This window comes from Canis lupus, chromosome 37 (assembly GCF_003254725.2).
Source record: "Canis lupus dingo isolate Sandy chromosome 37, ASM325472v2, whole genome shotgun sequence".
Taxonomy (NCBI): Eukaryota; Metazoa; Chordata; class Mammalia; order Carnivora; family Canidae; genus Canis; species Canis lupus.
The window spans coordinates 10,557,007-10,571,933 of NC_064279.1; the positions used below are offsets into that span (position 1 = coordinate 10,557,007).

The following is a 14,927-nucleotide window of genomic DNA, read 5'->3' on the forward strand; positions in this document are numbered from 1 at the left end:
TGGCTTTTTTCAGTCCTCTTATTCTCAGCAGGCCTGTCTTGACCACTTTAAATAGCATCCCTTTCTCGCTTTAGTATTTTACATTCCCACAAACATGGTTCATTTCCTTCCTAGTGCTTTGCATTTTGTACCTTGCAAATTCTTAGACCTTATTACTTATTGTCTATCTTCCCCACCAGACGTGAGTTACATGAAAACAGTCCACTTCTGGTTTGCTCACATTTGAGTGTTCACTATGCACTCAAAGCTACCAAGCATACAATGGTATCTGGATTTATGACAGGTATTTATGTGTATTTGTTGAATCGATAAACCACACTGCTTAGGTGACCTTGGGCAATTCACTTAAACTCTCTGGGTTTCAGTTTTCTACAAGGATAAATTACTTACTACATCTAAAATTCTAAAAATATATTTTAGCACCTTTATTTGAAAACAGATTACTACAGATTACAAAAAATTTTATAAATATAGATTTCTGCTATTCTCAGTATCTTAGTATCTAGAGACAGCTGTGAGCATAGTGATAAATGTACTATAAGTTTTCTTTTTATTTAACTATACAATATATAATTCCTAAGATTTTTTCCTACTATATATTATGCCCATCCCATTACCTGGGATATAAAAACTATATTAAAAAGCAAAAATCAGGGATGCCTGGGTAGCTCAGTGGTGAGCGTCTGCCTTTGGCTCAGGGTGTGATCCTGGAGTCCCGGGATCTAGTCCCACATCAGGCTCCCTGCATGGAGTCTGCTTCTCCCTCTGCCTGTGTCTCTGCCCCCTCTCTCTGTGTGTGTCTCTCATGAGTAAATGAATAAAATATTAAAAAAAAAAAAAAAAGGCAAAAATCAAGTGGTACCTGGTTTGGTCAGTAGAACATGTGACTCTTGATCTCAGGGTCACAAGTTTGAGCCCCATGCTAGGCCTAGATTACTTTTTAAAAAAATTAAAAATCTTAAAAGATTAAAAATTAAAGATTAAAATTAAAAATTTTAATTTAAAAAATTAAAAAAATTAAAATCTTAAAAGCAAAAATCAAGCTGCTATCCCAACATATAGTTCAACTCAGGCCACACTGCCTCTCAGTATTTAACAAAGTAAAAAAAAAAAAAATCACAAAAATAATTATCTTTTTGGTGACCATGGTAATAGCAACTTTTATTAGCAAGCCCTGAATACAAAATAATGAACAAAATAATAAACTGCTGGAACATGATCTTGAAGTCAATAACTACTTGCCAGTAAATAAACTCACCGTATCCATCTGAGTACAATAAGCTTTCCAATGCCTACATAGATAGAAATTGTGTCTTAGCTGACATTAACATGTATTTTTTTTTTTTTTTTGGAAATTACCAATTTATAGAGAATAAGATTATAAGAGGCAGTAGAGCCTAATATTAAGAGTATGGGCTCTAGGCTGCCTGAGTTTGAATTCTAATTCCATGACCTACAAGCTATATATGTGGGAAAGTTAATTTATTAGTTATTATATTATTATTAACTTTTACTGATTTATGGCCTAATTCAATTCCTCATTTATAAAAGGGGAATAATGTAAGAACCTATGCCAGAGGTTTTTTTAAATTCTTTATTTAAATTCAATTTAGTTAACATATACTGTATTATTAGTTACTGGGGTAGAATTTAGTGATTCATCAGTTGCGCATAACACCCAGTGCCCTTCTTACCACTCATCACCCAGTTACCCCATCCTCCTACTCATTTCTCCTCTAGCAACCCTCAGTATGTTTCCTAGAGTTCAGTGTCTCTTATGGTTTGCCTATTTTCATCTCATTTAATTTTTCTCAAGGGTTTTTTTTAATTAAATAAATTAACACATCAATGAGAAAAACAATGAAAACTGCTCTCAAGGGTTTCCAGTAGACCAAAATTATTGGATAAACAAAGCTATACATTTATCAGGAAAACATATGAAAGAGTAAAAACTGGTTTTGCTACTGCAAATTTTCAAACAAGGCCAACAACTATGAAAATATTTCAAGATATAATTCAGAAATTTAAGCATTCAAGATGTGTGGTTATTGTAAATACTAATTTCTCTAAGGAAAAAAACCTAAGGCTGCACCATTCAGTATGGTATCACTAGCTACATATGGGTATTTAAATTTAATTAAAATAAAATAAAATTTAAAGATTTAATTCCTTACTTGCACTAGCTACATTTCAAGGGCTTAGTAGCTACATGCGACTATTGTCTCCCATACTGGAGAACACAGATACAGATCATGGACATCATCACAGAAATTCTATTGGACAGCACTAATCTCAGTCTAGCTACATAATATGATTATGCTGAGTACATTCAATTATTCAGTAACTGTAAAGACTAGGCAACAAGGTTAAAGGCACAACTATTAAGAAGAAAATACTTTCAAGAGTAAAACTCATGGGCACCTGGGTGGCTCAGTGGTTGAGCATCTGCCTTTGGCTCAGGTCATAATACCAGGGTCCTGAGATCAAGTCCCGTGCTGGGATCCCCACAGGGAGCCTGCTTCTCCCTCTGCCTATGTCTCTGCCTCTCTCTCTGTGTGTTTTATGAGTAAATAAATAAAACCTTTAAAATAACGACAACAAAAAAAAAACAAAAGTAAAACTCAAATGCAATCATTAAGATGTGATTATTTTAAGTCTCTTAGGTAAAACTGCTAAATAAATAGAAGCTACCCACCAAAGATAACCAAAAATTCTAACATGTCTAATTGTATGGAAAATTCATTCTTAAATTTAAAAAGTTAAATTCCATCATCTTACCTCTGTTCTAAGATCAGTTTTCTAAAGGAGGAGGTGGCACAGGAATGCGGCAAAGTTCAAGTGTGGAATTCATTTGTTGAGACTTAAATATTTTCCAGCTCTATAAAAAATAAAAATTAAAAACTGTGAAATGCTGATATAATAATCTTAAGAATGTAATAAAAAGAACTTCAATAAAACATTTATACCACAACTTATCTATTTTTAAAAAATAATTAGGTATTAAAAAAATTTCTATAATAACCAGCATATATTTGTCTACCATTATCAAACCCGATTTTAAAAACATTAGATTTGGAGAAAGGAAGCCTCAGTTCTGGTTTCAAATTTCCCACTAATTATCTGTAAGACCTTGAGTAGGTAACTTAAATATTCTGGAGCTTCACCTGAATAATCTATAAAATTAAGTCCTTATCAGTCAAAAATTCTATGAATCCAACTTTTCGAACATGTTACAGTGATGTCATTCTCATACACACACATGCAAACAATCATTAAAATTTCAATATGCAGTATAACATCAAGCTTAAATAAGAAGTATCAATGGCTATAAAATCCTTTTGGATTAGGTCCACAGAACTGAAAATTTTATCACTTTTAAAAAGAACACAGAAAATGCTATTCCTTGAATTTTTGGTACAAAACGTATTAAAAGCTTTTTTGATCAGAGAGAATTCTTTTCAATTTGTTAAAAGTATACTGTCCTCATAAACTGAAAACTATATTCAAGTAGTTGTTGACCACATTATGCTCTACCACTTTGATTCAAAACTGTATCACAACTTTAAAATCTAAAACCCCCCAAAATTAACATCTTAAAATATTTTCATTAACAAAATGTGATTTTAAAATACAAATAATACAACAAAATTCTCTTGGAGTTAAGTTATATCATTATTGCAAGGTCTCTGATGTTCTTCAAACTGAAGATGTCTTAGGGCCTCCTAATACAACCACAGCAACTGACTTTTTTGCTCTAAGCTACTATCACATGAGACTTTCATTTCATAAGTTCTGCAGTGGGTGAAAAAACTTGAAGAGGACTAATAGAATACCTCTTGAAAGATACATAAGGAGCTGCTCATACTTTGGAAAGGGACATCTGACATCAATGAACTCACTCTCTTTTTAATTTTATTTTTAAGTAATCTCTACACCCAACATGGGGCTCAAGCTCACAACTCTGAAGATCAAGAGTCGCATGCTCTACCAACTGAGCCAGCCAGGTGCCCCAAAGAAATTCTCTCTTTGTACCTTGTCAGATTTCGAAGCACTGTAAGTAAGCAGACTCGATAGCTCTACTGGGAATCTCTGTAGAGATGAGTCTCCAACAATCTTTCATGGTTAACAAAACAGATACTCACTAGGTTCTCAATTTAAGAAAGAAAGAAAAGAAAAAAATCCCAACAGGGCAAAGGATACGAACAGTTCTATTAAACTTTAACACATGAACTCCTGATAAACTGGAAGAAAGAAGTCATCTGAGCAACAGAAAGAATATGGGAACCTTGTCAGGAAGGTACCACTGTCCGGAGACTATGGTTTTTTTCATACATAAGGTCTGGCACACAATAAAAAATTCCTAAATATGCTGAGTGACAAATATATGACCAATAATGAAGAGAAAACTAGAAAGAGTCAGATCCACAAATGATCCAGTAAGAGAGTTCACACACAAGGACAATAATTTTAAATAATTCTGAGTAACATACTAAAGAAACCATAGGAAAAAATGGACAAAATTGGTAAAATGGAAAATTTCACCAATGAATTAGGATCTATAAAAATAATTAAATGTACATTCTAGAACTGAAAAATACAATATATGAAATTAAGATTTCAGTATTTTGGTTATGGCAAATTGGACACAGCAGACTATAGGATTAGAAGACTAAGTCAATAAGAAATACCAAATTATAGCTAGAGATAGAAAGTAGGAAAGAAGACAGAAGGAAGAGTAGAAGGTAGGGAAAAAGCGGAAAGAGTTGGAGAAGTTTAAGAGAAATGGAAGACATGCTCAAAATGTCTAATATACATGTAACCAAGGTCCCAGACAAGAGAAAGAGATATAAGCAATATTCAATGAGAGAATAACAGAGTTTTAACAAAACTGATGAAAGAAATCAATTCAGAGATTCAAGATAATCTGCCAACTCCAAGCAGAATATACTCAAAGAAAACCATACCTGAGATATTATAATCAAGTTATCAAAGGAAGGAGTAAAGGAAGAGAAAATTCATAGAAAAAAATCAGGGGACCTTCAAAGAAACAGTATGACTGACAGCAAATTTCTCAACAGAAACAAAAGAAGCCAGGACATAACAGAATGACAGTTAAAAGGACAAAAGAATGTAACTGCCAATCTAGAATATAGTAACTATTCTCTAAATATCCAGCAAAACATCCTTTAAAAATGTAGGTGGAGATTTGGGGGAAGATAGCAGAACAGAGAGCACCAGGAATCTATCAACATCTAGACAACACTTATACTTGCAGAATCTGTTTTTGGAATTCTGAAGTCTATTGAATGCTTGCAACTTCCATGGAAAGACTTCTGGATTTTAATTTTAATTGTGACTAATTTTGATCGGCTCAGCACAGCAACAGCTGCCCATTCCCTACACCAAACCACAGGGCAAGCAGCAGAGCACATGTTCCTATACCAGGTTGCAGGAGCCAGAGAGGGCAAATAGGACTCTGTCCAATATCAGAGATGTGTGCTCTGATCGCTAACTGCTGCTTCTGATCATGGAGGTACAGAAAAAGAGATGCCAACCACTGCTGTTCCATCTCCCCTCACTGTTGCAAGCCTCACCCCTCCCACTGAAGTGATTTCCAGGGGATTTGACAGGACTGTGCCCATCTTCCCCCTCCATTTTTCTTTTTCTCCTTTTGGAAGCCAGACACTGAAGACTAGAACAAAAGAACAAAAACAACTGTATATGCAGGGAAAAATAGAAAGTGACCATGCATGCCCACCATATGCACAGAAAAAGATGCAGTTTACATCCTAGGCCGACCCTTGATACAGAGACAGCTTATAACAAGAGTCAAAGTGAAAACAAAAACAAATAACAGCAAACCTAGGGAAGGGCAAAAATCTGATTTCCAGAGTTCCATATTGTTATATTCAAATGTCCAGCATTCAACAGCAAAAATCAAAAAGTATATGAAGAAAAAGGAAAATGCAATCCATTCAAAGGAAAAAGAAATCAACAGAAACCATCCCTGAAAAAGATCTGGTGCCAGATATATTAGACATAAACTTTAAAACAACTGTCTTAAAGATATTTAAGGAAATAAAGGAGTATGTGGAGAAAGTCAAGAAAATGAGGTATGAACAAAATGGAAATATAAAGAGAAAAACTAAAACAAAACTGAAAATAAATTCTGAAGCTGAAAAATACAATAACGGAAATGAAAAATTAACTACTGGGACTCAAAAGCAGACTTGAGTGAGAGGAAGAAATGAAGCAAACTTTCAGAACAATGAAAATTATCATGTATGATGGAGCCAGAGTGTATTATGCTAAGTGAAATAAGCCAGAGAAAGACAAATACCATATGATCTCACTCAGAAGTGGAATTTAAGTAAGAAAACAGATGAACATATGGGAAGGGGAAAAGAAAAAAGGGAGAAGAGAGAGGGAAACAAACCATAAGAGATTCTTAACGACAGAGAACAAACTGATGGTTTGGAAGGAGGTGGGTGGAGGATCAGCTAGATGGTTGATGGGTATTAAAGAGGGCACTTGTAACAAGCACTGGGTGTTGTATATAAGTGAAAAATCACTGAATTCTACTCCTGAAACCAATATTGCACTGTATGTTAAATAAAATTTAAATATAAATATAAATATAAATATAAATATAAATATAAATATAAATAAATATATATATATATATATATTTTTTTTTTTTTTTTAAATATGGGAAGCCCAGGTGGCTCTGCTGGTCGGACTCTTGCTCTTAGCTCTGGTCTTGATCCCAGGGTCATGAGTTCAAGCGCTGTGTGGGGCATGGAGCCTCATTAAAAATAAAATAAAGTAAAATAAAATAAAAATTATCACGGATGAAAAACACAAAAAGACTGAAAAAAGTGAACAGAGCTTAAGAGACCCATCTGCTAACAAGTGGACCAAAATATGCATTGTCAAAGTTCCCGAAGGAAAAAAAGAAAGAGTAATAGAAACTAAATTTACTCTCTTGCCTGAAGTAATCAAAAACGGGATGAAAGGATTAGAAAACATAGGTTTTCAAGACACTGGGCACAGATAATGAAGAACAATGAAATTGCCCAATTTCCTTCCTTGAGAGAGTTTCCAGGCTGCAGCAAGGAAGGGAAAAGCAGGTAGAACCGTGAGTTAAAGAGGCAGAGGATAAGAATCCAGACAGACCAAGATATTAGTGAGTTTGCAGGACAGAGTAAGAAAGGAAAGAGCAGCACAAAGAACTCTGGAGATCTGTAGAAGGTTCTCCTCTTGTAGTCAGAAAAGTGCTCAGCATATGTGTGTGACAGCCAGGGAAAGGGAAGAAGCCAGGAAAGAAATGCCTAAAGAATTAGAAGCAGCAGTGCCTAAAATTCATGCAGGGCTGGAAATGGCACTATTCTCACAAACCAGATTAAAAATGAGGTAAAATACATCTTAAGAGGTTCCTTTCTAAATAATGGGGAACAAGTAGCTCTTTACTGAACACAGTTCCAGTACTTAATAAATTTTATAATCAAAATGGAAGAATCAAACTGTTTTCCAATAATTTGACATCCCAGAGTGCTCAAAAATACTTATAGCAATACAAAAATATCCAGAACACCCCAAAGTAAAACTCATAGTATCAATCATCCAATAAAACACAAAGAAAAAGGAAACAAGATCTAAAATGAAGAGAAAAATCAATCAAAACTGAGCCCAAATTATGTGATGTTACAACAAGCAAAGACTCTAAAACAGTAATTATAAATAATATTCAAACCATTAAGCAGGATTATAGAAGATGTTTTTAAAAAGGCTTAAACCAAAATTTTAGAAAGAAAAGTTGTAACATGAGATAAAAATTACACTGAATGGGGAAAATGGCACATTAGACACTGCAAAAAAAAAAAAAATATTAGTGAACTTGAAGACACAGCAACAGAAACCAGTCAAAATGAAACACAGGGAAAAGAGAATTAAAACAAAGCACCAGTAAGTTATGGGACATTTTCAAGCAGCCTACAATATGTGTAACTGGATTCCTCAAAGGAGAAAAGATAGAAGAGAGGACTAAAAAAAATGTTTTGAAGAACATGGTGAAAAAAATTCCTAAATTAGATGAAAACTATTACCCTACAGTTCCAAGAAGTTCAATGAAACCCAAGCACAAGACATATGAAGAAAACTGCAACAAAGCATGTTAAAATTAAACTGCTCAAAACTGGGACGCCTGGGTGGTACAGCAGTTGAGCAACTGCCTTCAGCCCAGGGTGTGATTCTGGAGTCCTGGGGATCCAGTCCCACATGGGACTCCCTGCATGGAGCCTGCTTCTCTGTCTGCCTGTGTCTCTGCCTCTCTGTCTCTCATGAATAAATAGATAAAATCTTAAAATAAAGTACTAAAAGAAAAAAATACCTATCAACCAAGAATTCTATAAAGCAAAAATATTTCTCAAAAACAAAGGCAAAAGACAGACCTTTAGACACATAAAAGTGCTATAAAAAATGCCCTTTGAAAGAAAAAAAAAAGGCCCTTTAAAGAAAGCCCTTTGGAGAGAAGGAAACCAAATAGAAATATGGATTTATACAAAGGATTGAAGAGAATCATAAACAGTAATTACAAAGATAAACACGTGATTTTTATTAATTTCTTATTTTCTACAGATATTAAGAGAAATAAAGGAATCTTATAAAACACTTTATGCCAATACACTTAACAATTTAGTTGACATGGACAATTTTTTTTTTTTTAATTCATTTGAGAGAGAGAAAGAAACAGAGACAGGTAGAGGAAGATGCACAGGGAGAGTGAGAAGCAGATTTTGTGCTGAGCTGGGAGCTCTAGGTGGGGCTCAATCCCAAAACATGGAGATTATAACCTGAGCCAAAGGCAGACTCTTAATTATCTGAGCCACCCAGGAGCCCCAACATGGACAAATTTCTTGAAAGAAACATTTTATCAAACCTTCCTCGAGAAGAAGTAAATAATGTGAATATTTCTCTATTTTAAAAATGTAATTTGCAATATAAAAAACCTCCCTGCCCCTGTCAAATGTAAGACCAGACTCCTGTGTTACAGGTAGACAGGGATGGTTGAAAGCTGAGGGAAAGCATGAACACTGAGGAAATCTCTCTGAGAACTAAATCCTCACCCTAACACAAAGCAAACCAACCTACCATTAGAAAACTTTGAAGTGTGAAGTACAGCGAAGGTAATGATAGTAGCAACACACCCAAACCCAGCTCAACTCCCGAGTAGGCTGTCTAAACCATCCCTCCCTTCCACCCCCCACACACTAACGGCCAGACAGAAATGTGCTCATTTTTTGGCATAAATACAACTTAATCGTCTCTACCGTTCTACACAAAATATCTGGCATTCAAGAAAAAATTTCAAGACACAAAACAACCACCTTCAGCCAAGATATAAAGCAATCAACAGGACCAGACTAAGAAATAACCCACATTTCAGAATTACCAGAAAGGCACACTTCAGCATAACTATATTATATTAAAGACTCTAGGGCAGCCCAGGTGGCTCAGAGGTTTAGTAGCTGCCTCCAGCCCAGGGCCTGATCCTGGAGACCCGGGATTGAGTCCCACATCAGGCCTCCTGCATGGGCCTGCTTCTTTCTCTGCCTGTGTCTCTCATAAATAAATAAATAAAATCTTAAAAAAAATAGTCTATTAAAAAGTTGGACAACAAGCATGAGTAGATAAGTAATTACAATACAGTAATGGAAACTACAAGAAAAAAATCAAATGGAAATGCTAGAGGGGAAAAACAACAACAATAACAATGAGCCAAATAATTCCTTTTCCAAGCCTATCAGATTTCAACAGTTTAGGAAGGAATCAATAAACTTAAAAAAAAAGTCAAAAGAAATTATTAAGCTTGAAACACAAAGAGAAATAAAGGAGTACAGAAATATTTACAGATAATCCAAGAGCTGTGGGGCAGTATCAAATTGTTTAAAACAGTTTTATTTGAAGTCTCAGAAAGAGAGAAAATAGAATAAAAAACACTAAAGAAAATGGCTGGGAATTTTTGAAAGACATCAAACCACAGATCCAAGAAGCTCAGAGAATTTAAGCAGGATGAATACCCTCCCATTGAAACAAACCACCACCTAGATACATTACTAAAATCAAAAGACAATGAGATGTGAGAGAGTCAATGCAGTATTTGCAAGGGAGATAGTTTCAACCCATTTCCACACATCTTAATCCTTCAGCCAAAGTACAAAAGTATTTAGAAGTTAGTTACTAAAGAACTGTACTGGAGAGTACTTTTTAGAAAGGGTCACTGAAATGTCATGTGTCATATCCTTCCCCAAGGAGTAAATACAGGCGACAGTACTACCTCTTGAACCATGTTCAAAAAAGAAGGAACTTCAGAGCTATTACTCAGAGATCTTGATATATGTCATCAGCAGCTGGAAGGATACATTAGACTGGTGCAACTCACATTTAAGAAATCTAAAGGGCAAGAAATGGGCTCGCCAATGACTCCAGGATGTCAGAGTGAAAAGGGCTTACTGATATGCTGGAATGAGCACTCCCAGAGTGTGTCCATGAAGACTGCAAAAATGCTAACCATGGATCAGAGATGGGTTATGTGAAAGAGAGAGAGAACACTGTGAGAGAGGCTGACCACAGAAAGAAGCTAGAGGCTCCTTTGAATACACAGGAGCCAAAGAAAGAGTAAAAAAGCATCACCTGCAGAAGAGATGTATTTCCTTTCAACAAGTAAGATATAGGACAGAGACCTCTAGCAATCAGGAAGAATTTCTGAAATATCAACAAAATTACATGAAAAATGAAAAAGCCATATGGGAAAAAAAGAGTAAACAGAACCATCCCTGAAAAATCCCAAATATTAGACTTACTCAGCAAAGATTTTAAGTCACCTCGTTCAAATACATTCAAAGATAAAAGAACCATATCTAAGGAACTAAATGAAAGTAAAAGAATGATCTCTCTCCAATTAGAGAACATAGAGACCATTTTTAATAAAAAAACAAATCTGAAGTTGAAAAGTACAATAGCTGAAACAAATGAATCTCTAGAGGGGCACATTAGATTTGAGCTGGCAGATAAAAGAATCAGTGAATTTGAAGATAAATCAATTGGGATTATCTAATCTGAGGAACACACACACAAAAAAAGAATGGAGTAAAATGAATAGAGGCCTACAGATTCGTGGGATAGCATCGCACTTACACAAAAGCACAATGGGGCTTCCCAAACAGAGGAGAAAGAAAGGGACAGAAATAGTAGTCGAAGAATTAATGGCCTAAAATTTCCCAAATTTGATGAAAAAGATCAACACATCTAAAAATGAACCTTCACATGTGTGAACCTACACATCTAAGAATCTCAACAAACTCCTGCGTGGATGAACTCAGTAAGATCCACATCTTGACACACAACAAACTACTGAAAATGATTTTGAATATGTGCTAATTTGAATGTATGGGGGGATCCCTGGGTGGCTCAGCGGTTTAGTACCTGCCTTGGGCCCAGGGCATGATCCTGGAGACCTGAGATCGAGTCCCACATGGGCTCCCTGCATGGAGCCTGCTTCTGCCTCTGCCTGTGTCTCTGCCTCCCTCTCTCTTCTTTCTGTGCCTCTCATGAATAAATAAATAAAATCTTAAAAAAAAAATAATTTGAATGTATGGTTGAAGGTTTTTGGTTTTTTGGGGGCGGGGAGGTTGTCTTTTTTTTTTTTTTTTTTTTAAAGGATTTTGTTTATTTATTCATGATAGAGAGAGAGAGAGACAGAGACACAGGCAGAGGGAGAAGCAGGCTCCCTGCACCGGGAGCCCGATGTGGGACTCGATCCCGGGTCTCCAGGACCGCGCCCTGGGCCAAAGGCAGGCGCCAAATGGCGGCGCCACCCAGGGATCCTTTTTTTTTTTTTTTTTTTTTAAACAAATTAGATCTTACTAGACAGCTCCAGGAAACAACTTCAGATTTCATGGAAGGAGATATGTTAATGATATGAAATCTGGTCTCAGAAATGAGAGGCAAAAGTGCAAAGAATATAGTAGAGAAAGAATATGAAAACTTAAATTAATGGCTTTATATGTGGGGGGTTATTTGGGCAAAACATAATCAAGATAATATACAGGTAACTAATTTTTCTGTTTACCTGCAATCTCTTTCCCAGTCTTGTTACGTTTCCACTTCCAGAAAACAGCAAGTCATTTATTCCAAAGGAGAATGAATAAAATACTAAATCCTTCAGAAATAGTCCAATATAATTTCATCACATAGGATTTTTCTCTACATGTAACATAAATATATTATATAATATAAATATGAGACCTTTCAAAAAGACGTAACCATAATATTACATCTAAGAAATTTTAAAATAATTCCTTAATATAATCAGTATACAAAAAAGACTGAATGATGTCTCTTAAATTTCTTTTAATCTATAGGTGTGTGTATGTGTATCTTGTAAATTATTTGTTGAAGAAAGTTATTTACCATTTTCCACAAATCTGGATTTTGCTGACAGCACCCTTATGATGATTTAATATATTCTGCTGCCTTCTGTCATCCTTTTTTTTTTTTTTTTTTTTAAGATTTTGTTATTTATTTGAGAGAGAGAGAGAGAGAGAGAACACAAGCAGGGGAAGCAGCAGAGGGAGAGAAAGAAGCAGACTCCTGGCTGAGCAAGGAGCCTGATATAGGGCTCAATCTCAGGACCCTGGGGGATCATGACCTGAGCTAAAGGCAGACACACTTAACTGACTGAGCCACTCAAGTGTCCCTACCTTCTGTAGTTCTTATAAAATTGTGGTTGGATACAGCAGTTTGACCAGATCAGGTTTATTTTTCTAGGGGGAAGACTGTTCATATTGCGTGCTTCTGTCTGAAGGTTCATAACGTCTGGTTGTCATGCAGCTGCTGGTGATCAATGCTTAAGGATTTTTAGGGATTACCAGGTAGTTATAATTAATTAACTAATCCTATTATTCTTTCTTCATTTAATTAGTTTAATTATTCATTTATGGAATACTTCTATAAAGAGAAACTTCTCTTTCTCTAGTATTTGATTACTTTGTAACAGCATTTTTATAGGAAAAATGGAATAAATGCTTAACTTTTTTCCTTTTATTCACCAGTTTCCAAAATGATTTGGCTAGCTAGCATCCTCTACTAGTAGTGAATTAGTTTTGCTTTAAGTATCATTATAAACTCATGGGCTAAATATACTGGATATATTTCAACCCACTATAATTACTATTCTTACTAATTCTCAAATTGTCCCATCTTTGCCCGTGGAAGGTTTTCCATGCTTGGCTCCAATGAAGGCAACAGTTAACCCAGCAAGTCTGGGTTGTTCAAACTTTGCACATTCCCAAGAAGGGTCTGTTATTGTGCCATCGGCTAGTGTATTACTTTCCTAGGGCTGCCATAACACACAGTACCATAACACATAAACTGCACATTGTACAACAGCAGAAATTTATTATCTCACAGTTCTGATGGGCTAGAAGAAACCTAAAATCAAGATATCAGCAGGACCATACTTCCTCTGAAACTTGCAGAGAATCCTTCCTTGCCTTTTCAAGTTTTGGAGTTGCCAGCAATTCTTGGTATTCCTTGGCTTGTAGACTCATTACTCCAACTGCTACCTCAGTTGTCGCATGGCTTTCTTCTTACTGTGCCTGTGTCTCCTCTTTTTGTAAGGACACCAGTCATATTCGATTAAAGGTCCAGCCTCCTCCACTATGATTTAATCTTATCTAATTACATTTGCAATGATCCTATTTCCAAACAGGGTCAAATTCTGAGGGAATGGGGGTCAGGACTTTAACATTAATTTTTTTGGGCAATACATTCAACTCCTAATAGCTGGCTCCTGGAAAATGAGCTCTTGAAACATTCTGATAAAAGCGTTTTGCATTCTTGGGGACTTGAATCAAACTGTACTAGTCTGTTTAGGTAGTCTGTATAAACAATGTGACTATGGTAAAATCAGCTTTCCTTTAGGAGATCTGAAACTTCAGTAACTATGGTCTGTATGACTGACCCCTCAATAAAAACCCTGAACGTCTAGGCTCAAGAGATCTTCCCTAGCAGACATCTTACACATGTCACAACTCATCACTGGAGGAATTAAGCACATCCTATTCAACTCCACAGGGAGAGGACTCTTGCAAGCTTGCACCTGGTTTCCTCCAGATTTCACCTTATATGCTTTTCCTTTTGATGATATTTATCATTTCACTGTAATAAAGTATAACTGAATATAATGACTTATTAGTGATTCTAACAAATCATGAAACTTGGGAGAGGTCATGGGAGCCCCAACACAGCTCCAAAGCCCTTTTGACATAAACCTAGTAAATGATGATAGACATCTAACTTCCTGATAAGCCAAGAAGTTCCAGGCTCATCCTGCACAGTTTTTGCCCTAGACTTAGGATCAAACATTTCCCCAAAAAACCCTTGTCCCTTTCAGCAGGAAATAATACTTAGAGACTATATTCTGGATGCTAAAGATGGGCATACTTTAAATACAATTTATTCCAGGAAATTACACTGAGTTTTAGAATAAATTTTTCAAATACCAAATAAATGTTTTAAGTAGCTGGTATTTAAAGAGTCCAGGAAAGCAGTAGCATCTGGGTTTGGTAGCATTCTTAGCTCTAAATAATTCTCTTCTTTACCTAGTTAACTGACAAAGTTCAGAAGAAGCTCTTCCTGAAGGCAAAAAATATTTGAGTTAATCATTTTAAGAGAGAGGCAGGAGGAGAGGGAAAGAAAATCTTAAGCAGGCTGTACGTCCAGCATGGGAGCCTAACACAGAACTCAATCTCACAACCCTGAGATCATGACCCGAGCTGAAATCAAGAGTTAGATGCTTAACAGACTGAGCCACTCAGGTGCCTCTTCAATAAATCATTTTAAACTATAATCTAGAACTACAATTA

At 35.7% G+C, this 14,927-nt stretch overlaps 1 protein-coding gene across 11 annotated transcripts in view; it reads right to left on the reverse strand.

Moving 5' to 3' along the window:
- HYCC2 (hyccin PI4KA lipid kinase complex subunit 2) overlaps positions 1–14,927 on the reverse strand; it is a 77,790-nt gene that overhangs the window by 50,261 nt on the left and 12,602 nt on the right. For all 11 annotated transcript variants that reach the window (XM_035710706.2, XM_049106623.1, XM_035710703.2 and 8 more), the window contains one exon: positions 2,779–2,878. The gene's annotated coding sequence lies outside the window, so the exon portion shown is untranslated. The remainder of the gene's footprint in view (positions 1–2,778; positions 2,879–14,927) is intronic.